This window comes from Montipora foliosa, chromosome 7 (genome assembly GCF_036669935.1).
Source record: "Montipora foliosa isolate CH-2021 chromosome 7, ASM3666993v2, whole genome shotgun sequence".
Classification (NCBI taxonomy): Eukaryota; Metazoa; Cnidaria; class Anthozoa; order Scleractinia; family Acroporidae; genus Montipora; species Montipora foliosa.
The window spans coordinates 42,923,171-42,930,670 of NC_090875.1; the positions used below are offsets into that span (position 1 = coordinate 42,923,171).

The 7,500-nt window shown below is 40.1% G+C and overlaps 1 long non-coding RNA gene across 2 annotated transcripts in view; it reads right to left on the reverse strand.

Moving 5' to 3' along the window:
- The window catches only part of LOC138009560 (uncharacterized), a 441,051-nt gene that overhangs the window by 56,604 nt on the left and 376,947 nt on the right, over positions 1–7,500 (reverse strand). The window lies entirely within an intron of this gene.

Consider the following 7,500-nt stretch of genomic DNA (forward strand, 5'->3'; position numbering starts at 1 on the left):
AAAGAAATGTCACGTTTCCGGTTGCCGTCGTCAGGCCGGCGACGTCTGTTGCTTAAGGTGCCTATTAATTAAACAAAAGAGGATTTTTTTCCGTGTTTGCATGGCCTCATGTAAACACGTGGGTGAGTTGGGAGAATTAGAGATGCGTTATGCGTCTCGGGTTTAAATAACTGTCGATAATTCTCCCAACTCCCCCGAATTTTTTTTTTTCACTTCTTGATTGACAGATTTTCTTGATACACGCTCATATTTCCTACCAGCCAGTCAAAGCGCGCGTCTGACAACACATAACTAATCAAAATTCTTGTGATTTCACAGCCGTGTTTGCTACTCTCATGCATGTAAACACAGCTATTGACTAATGAGAGTGCGCATACTAACCTAATTATTTTGTAATGTACTATACTATCACTTTTGTACGATACAGCATTTTAAGTTCGTTTCCTTGCCTTGTTTTTGTCTGAACTTCCTAATTAGTTTTGTGTAGTCGAGTGCTTAGAGAGGCAAACTTGAAACAAGTAAAGGTAAGTTAAACGAAACCCAGATTGGTCGGTTTTCAGACATCCCCAGAAAACTGTCATGATGAAACAATTTACATTGAAGCAGATGATTATATCTACAGCCACTTCTAGTGTTATAGAGCCCACTCAATTACGTTGCAAGCAATTTAGTTTTTAATTTAGGACGCGCACATAGTCGCTGTGATGTCAAACTTGTGCATTTTGTGCATTTGAATGCGTGAAAATAAAGAACAAAAGCCGTAACTTTAGACAATCAAAAGAGAGGCGGACAATCACATGCGCCAATCATAGCGCCAAACAAATACATGCAGGCGCTACGTAAAGCGCGGGAAAATGCACGCGAGCGAGACACATTTAGTCTTAGCCCTTAACTCTGATTGGTCGTAATGCAAGACAATATCACCTCTACTTTGCAGCAGCCGTTTTGTCACAGTAAACAGAAGGCATTTTGAATTTCTTTATTTTGGTACAGAAAGTATACCTTTACATTATCCAAACGGATAAACATTTTGGTCACTTTCAAAAGTAACCATACAACGACACACTCTGGAACTAGTCTCTGCTTTAACTATCACTTTCTTTGTCACGCAAGGCTCTTTTTCTTTGTTAGGTTCTTCTCTTCAAAGACCATTGCGTAACGACCTAATTAAGAGTACTCTACAAAAAGGTGGAAGAAATATTTCTACCGTGGTGAAAGAGTTATGACTAATTTTTCTCAAAACGATAATTGTTGCGTGACGGAACAAAACAAACTAGCAGGGGACGGACCATTTAATTATTGAGATGGGGGAGGGGAGAGAGGATTATGAACCAAAGCAGTTATTCTCCACGCCCTCTCTGATTTTATCCCTGGGTTTCCTAGTTATTTAGCAATTAAAGCAAATACCAAAAAATTGCTCGTGTAGACGACTCGTCAAATAAGATAATGGCAAATTTCTGTCTCTTTGTGAGCGCCATTGGAAAACGACCAGGCAACCTCGCCTTGTTTCTACTTTATCTCTGCTGTCCAATCATCCGTCGAAATGGTTGTAGAACCAGTCTCAGTCTTTGGAAAAGGTATGTGTACAAAGTTGATATTATGTTGCATCAGCACAAAAAAAGCAAAGGTAATTAAACTGAGTACGCCACTGATGATTGCTTTTTCGTTGCCTCCAGATGTGGGATCGGGGCGGTCCTGTTTGTTAGGACAGAATGGATTCAACTTGTCCAGTGGTGGCTGCTTGTTGTAAGAACAATGCCTCTTCATCAAGTCTCCGTTGCACGTTTTTGCCTTCTTGAAAGAACTGCGATAAAATAGGGAGAAAGCTATTAAAGCAATTACTTGCTTTGTCAATGCGTTTTGCGACAGACGACAACAGGTAATATAGGAAGAACACAACCAATCGTCTTAAATACAAAAGCGAACTGAAACTACAATGGCTGAAATTTTCGAAAAGTTAAGTTTTGATCACTGTCAGTTTCGGATCACTAGAGTAAATGGAATTGAAACAACGAATGTGCTTGGGAATAACCAAACCTGCTCATCTCTAGTGAAAAAAAGTTGTATCTGAGAGTGCGCACTAAGTTTAATGGTCGAGTATCTTTCAAATGTACGTTTTCAATCTTGTCACTAGAGTCACGTGGGATCGTGCGTCTGCGCATGATTCGATTGAGCTCTTCTGACTTTCTGACATGCGCAAAAGCGAAAATCTCTGTGGGCATGAGAAATGCACTTTCACGTAACGACGAACGTGTACTCGGAATCACGTTCGCACAAGAGTACATCGGTTGAAAGAAAATTGCGTTACTCAAGTTCCGTATTTTTGTCTAATTATCGAAGAGTATCACAACATCTTATTAGATATGGAATTAATCTATTACTGTCTGGCGGATCTATGTCAAGAATTTTTTGATTATTTTAGATTTTTTCCTAGAAAATAAATAAATGGATTTCTTACTCGCACAGCTCAGGCATGTTCCCAAGGGAACTGGAATTGTTCATCTTCATCTTGAACTTGCTGAAGAAAGGCTTTGCGCATGTCTTACCTTGATCATAAAACTCCGGTTTGCATTTCAGTAAGTGCTTGATTTTCTCTGATAATCCTGTGGTATTTATAGGACCACGGGGCATGCCACACATCATTCCTGCAAAGTGATGCACCATTGATTTAATGTCAGCCATGCGTCCCATAGCCATGCTCATATTGGGGTATGAAGTTAGAAAATTGCCATAACAGTCAAGAGTGAAGTTCTTGAAACACATTTTAAATTTCTTTAGCTCCTCACTGCAAAAGAAAAGAAAAAAAGAAGAAACACGATTAAAAGCTAGAGCGGTTTGCAAATGAGTGTCGTAAAACCAAAACCAAAGTAATTACTTTGGCCAATCAAAAAAGACGCAGACAATCCAGCAAACAAATCAACATAGCCGACACAAAGCGCGAGAAAATGTGCACGGGTGAGCCACGATTGGTTTGGTTTCACTTCTAATTGGTTGAAAAAGTGGCGCGAGAATTTTGAACCAATCACTGAGTGAAGTAATGCAAAACCAAAGTAGTTCTCTAACTACTTTCGACACTCAATTGAAAACCGCTCTATTTATCATTACTACTACCGGTCTTAACAAAGAGATACCTTTGTCGTTGGTGATGTGGGGCCGGGATGCTGGGATAAAATCCGGATGCTCCGAACAGCTTTTTCTCGCGGCCATGTTTTTTTTCGCAAGCGTCCGACGGACCAAGCAAAAGAGGCCTTTCTTGTACCCGTCGCAAGGACAATTAAAATTGAAACTTTTTTTAGAAGAAAACACCGTATCTCTGAAATCTCGATCACATAGCAATATAGCACTTCAGACTTTCTTTTTATTTCAATGCATCAATTTTAGAGGCCACTTCCAATTAATACCAAAATACTCTTTCTTTGCCATCCAAATTTTTACATAAGCTAAGCATTGGGACCATTTTAAGTCCCAAGAGAAACTGGAAACAATGCTTAGGGCCAACAAAGAGTATTATGGTGGCCTATTGTGTTTATAGTTAGAATGCATTGCTTTTGTCGCATATTTAAACGTGTACATTGCTTTGTGAATCTTGAGACCCAACAATATGGCATGTTTCTTACGCCTGGAAACTCTTCTGGACATTATGGTAAAGAGACTGTCAATATGCCATACTAAGGCCTTTCAAAAACGTGCCAGTTGCAATTATCTGTTCAATTTTTAACAATGAAATTACTTGTAAATGGTTTGAACCCAGGAATTATATCATAATTAAGTAAAGTACAATCGTCCGGGTGAGTGTAGTCCTGAGAAGGACTGTTTGAGATGACATTAACTGACATTTCGACAACCTGAGCGGAAGTCATCTTTAAGAGTCATCTTGAAGAAGTCATCCTGAGCGGAAGTCTTGTCAGGTTGTCGAAACGTTAGTCAATGTCATCTCAAACAGTCCCTCTCAGGACTACACTCACCCGGACGATCGTACTTTACTTTATTATGAATGGAATTACTGTAGCAGGCCCGGTCACAGGACTCTGACTCTTGGACGTCGTGTGATTTAGACAACTTAGTGATTTTGCAAACCGCTAGCAGTCTATTGCAAATACTATCATTCACGTTTTACGCGTGCGTACAGTTTTCTCCTCTTACATATCTCTGGAAAGCCACATCATAGTCAGGATAGTCAGGAATCACCACAAGTCAATGCAGATGCGCACTTAGTGAATGGCTTTCACCCCTATCCATATCATAAATGTGGGAGGAGTGGTTGGACAAACACTCCTTAAAGTCCTTGAAAAGCCCTGGAATTTAATTTTGGACTTCAAGAGCGCTTGAAAAGCTCTTGAAAAAAGGGATTTGGCGGGAAACTACTTGAAAGCTCCTTGAAGTTTTGCATCATACTAAGTTAAAGAGACATTTCATAAATTAAGCCCAAATTTGCGTATTGGGAAAACATTAAATGCAAAAATTGAAATGCCTGTGCGTGCACTTAACCCGCAGGGCGTGGGAAAGAATATCAAGATAGGCTTTTTCAGCAAAGAAAACACTGAAACACGATGTATGAAATAGAAATCTTCTTACAAACACGCCTTGGAAACTCAATTCTGGTTCTTGAAAACTCCTTGAATACCTCTGGAATTATATATGCAAAATCCAGCACGAACCCTGACAAACGTACTACTCCACAGATTTAAGAAGACCTCGAAGCCGCGCATGGTTTTCGTTTCAGGCCAGAGGCTGGACATTTCGTCCGGTCGTTTGCCATTCCACGTCGGGTACTTTAATGCCAATATTTGAGGGGTTTGTTTTATTTTTTATTATTAATTTTGTTTTACTTACTTTTAAAGAGAATTTGAGTGAACTCCAGCCTTGCCTTGGAAACTGGTTTTTGGGTTCCAGAAACACCGGAAACAGCGTTTCTGATTGTTCTATTTTAAAAATATATTGGGGAAGCACGCAAGGCGCTTTGTGGCGCAGAAAAATGTCACGTCCAGTGGTTTCAGAAATATTTCCGCCACTTTACAAAACTGTCAAAATTCGTAAAGTCAACCCTTTCCCAAAAGAGTATCATATTTCCCATGACGCTGAGATAGCTCTGTTTTGGTTGGCTTTTACAACAGTGGGCGTGCTGAATCTCTCAAGGGAGATTGGCGTATGCAACAGTGGGCGTGCTGAATTTCCTAAGGGAGATTGGCATATGCAACATTACGCGTGCTGAATCTCCCAAAGCAGGCGTTTTATAAATAAATCTACTCGGGAAAGAGTTGACTCCTAAGGCAAGAATGGAAGATGGAGGCTCCCCTTGATGAGTTCCTAGAGGCGTAAAATTAGGAATGGCCAAATCATACAATACAGTACAATATATACTTAATTTACCGCTTTCCTTGGGGGCTTTTTAGGGCCAATGAAACACAAGCAACGAAACGAACGGAACAGGAGGACAACAACAACAGCAATTGTTAAGAATCCCAACTGGCCGGAGACAAACCAGTTGGCTATTTACAAGTGCAGATGGGAAGTTGAACCAGGGACTACCAGGATCAAATTCAACGAGTGGTCAGAGCGGGTCTTGAACCCGGCATCTCCGGATCCCAAGACAAGCGCCCTAACCACTGCGCCGCACTGCCTCCCCATATCATCTTTTTGCACAGAGTCTTTCTCCAACTACAAAAAAGTATTTTGCAAACAACAATCATACCCGTGCAAGAGGCACGCAGTATTGCTTGCAGAAAATGACTTTTCAGTTTTCGCCCGAGGAAAAACCTGCTCCTGATTTTAATATTATACTGACAAACGGTGTGTGCATTCTTGCGATACCGCTTACCTGCAATTTGCACCCTGTTTCATCACTTTCTCCAGAAATGTGTTTGCACACATTTTATCTTTAGCCTGAAATTGCTCCTCGGTGCATTTGCTTTCGATGACTTCAACACCTGCCACAGGCATTGGTAGATCTATCAAAGGAAACAAAACGTTGAATGGTTAATTTAAACAGAAAAAAAAAACTCAGCAATGAACCGTATGTCTGAAGTGTTTAGAATGCTATCACAGAGCGTGTTTTAAACGACTGCAAGTCTATCCAATTTGATTAAAGGTGTACGGAGACTTCTTTCGCAGACATTTAGGGAATTTAGTGACAATAAATTCACGCACGCAATGCATGCCTATTCTTCAACTTGTGTTCTGGAAACGCAGAAAAATGATGTTATACACCCTTTTAATAAGTCGCGGCGCCATTTTGAATATTAAATTTATGACGTCATTCGCGGAAAGTAATCTGTCATCTTTTGCGCTGATTTCATTAAGTGATTTCATTACGTTGGATCATGTTTGATCGCTCGACATCAAATGTCATCGTCAATAGAAGAGTTCAAGAAAGGTCAGTATTTTTTCATAGCACCTTATAAATATTACCTGAGATAAAACTGAGAAGATAACCTTTTTGTTAGGCTCAAATGGTCGCAATTGTGCCGTTCCTTTGTGTAATTCCTATGGGGATATATTCGACCACAGCCGTAAGAGGAATGAGACTTATCACAAGATACCAAGCGCACCAGAACTGAAGAAATTATGGCTTCAACGAATACGAAGAGAGGAAAAGTCAGGGTTTAAGGTATGTACTCGATTTCTGTCAAAGTACGTAACTGTACATACATTTTATTTCGACTAACCGCCATGACACCTGCTATCTTTTCTAGGTCCAGCAACACACGGTTGTTTGTTCTCTTCACTTTAAAGATAACGATTTAGAAAGATCAGGATTTAGTGGTCGTTGGTACTTAAAGCCTGGTACTGTTCCATCTGTCTTCCAGTGTTGGGAGCACAAACCATACCTCACTTCTAAACCACCAAAAGAAAGGAAGTTAAATAAGTTTCAGCTTAGATTAAGTGAAGTAAGTTGTAGAAAAAGGAAGACCAGTGATGAAAGTCTGACAGCATTTGAAGCTGAACCGATTGAAGATTGTGTTGACTCGACGGTGGCTGCCATAGATGGCATGAAAGAGACAGAAACTGAATTAGCCGAACTAAAAGCACATATTTTATCGTTAACTGAAAAGTTAAAAACCGGTAACACGAAGATTGAACACCTCGAACAAACTGTGCGTGAGATGGAGTTCTGCATTAAAAACATTGAAGACGCTGAAATCTGCTTTTACACTGGGTTTCCAAATCGTCAAGTCTACAATGCAGTGTTGACTTATCTTAATCCAGGTGCCAATTGTGAAAATTTGGTGTACACGCGAAATGAATCAAGGCCTGACGTAAATTCTACTCCAGTTAGAAAAATTGGACGACCCAGAAAACTGACTCCCACAAATCAGTTTTTTCTATTCCTTTGCAGAGTGAGGATTGGACTTTTTGAACGTGACCTCGCTTATAGATTTAACATCTCTATTGGAACTGTCAGTAACATCGTTATTTCGTGGGCCAATTTCCTATATTTAAGACTTGGATCGTTAAGCATTTGGCCAAGCAAAGAGGTAATTTTGGAGAAAATGCCAGAGT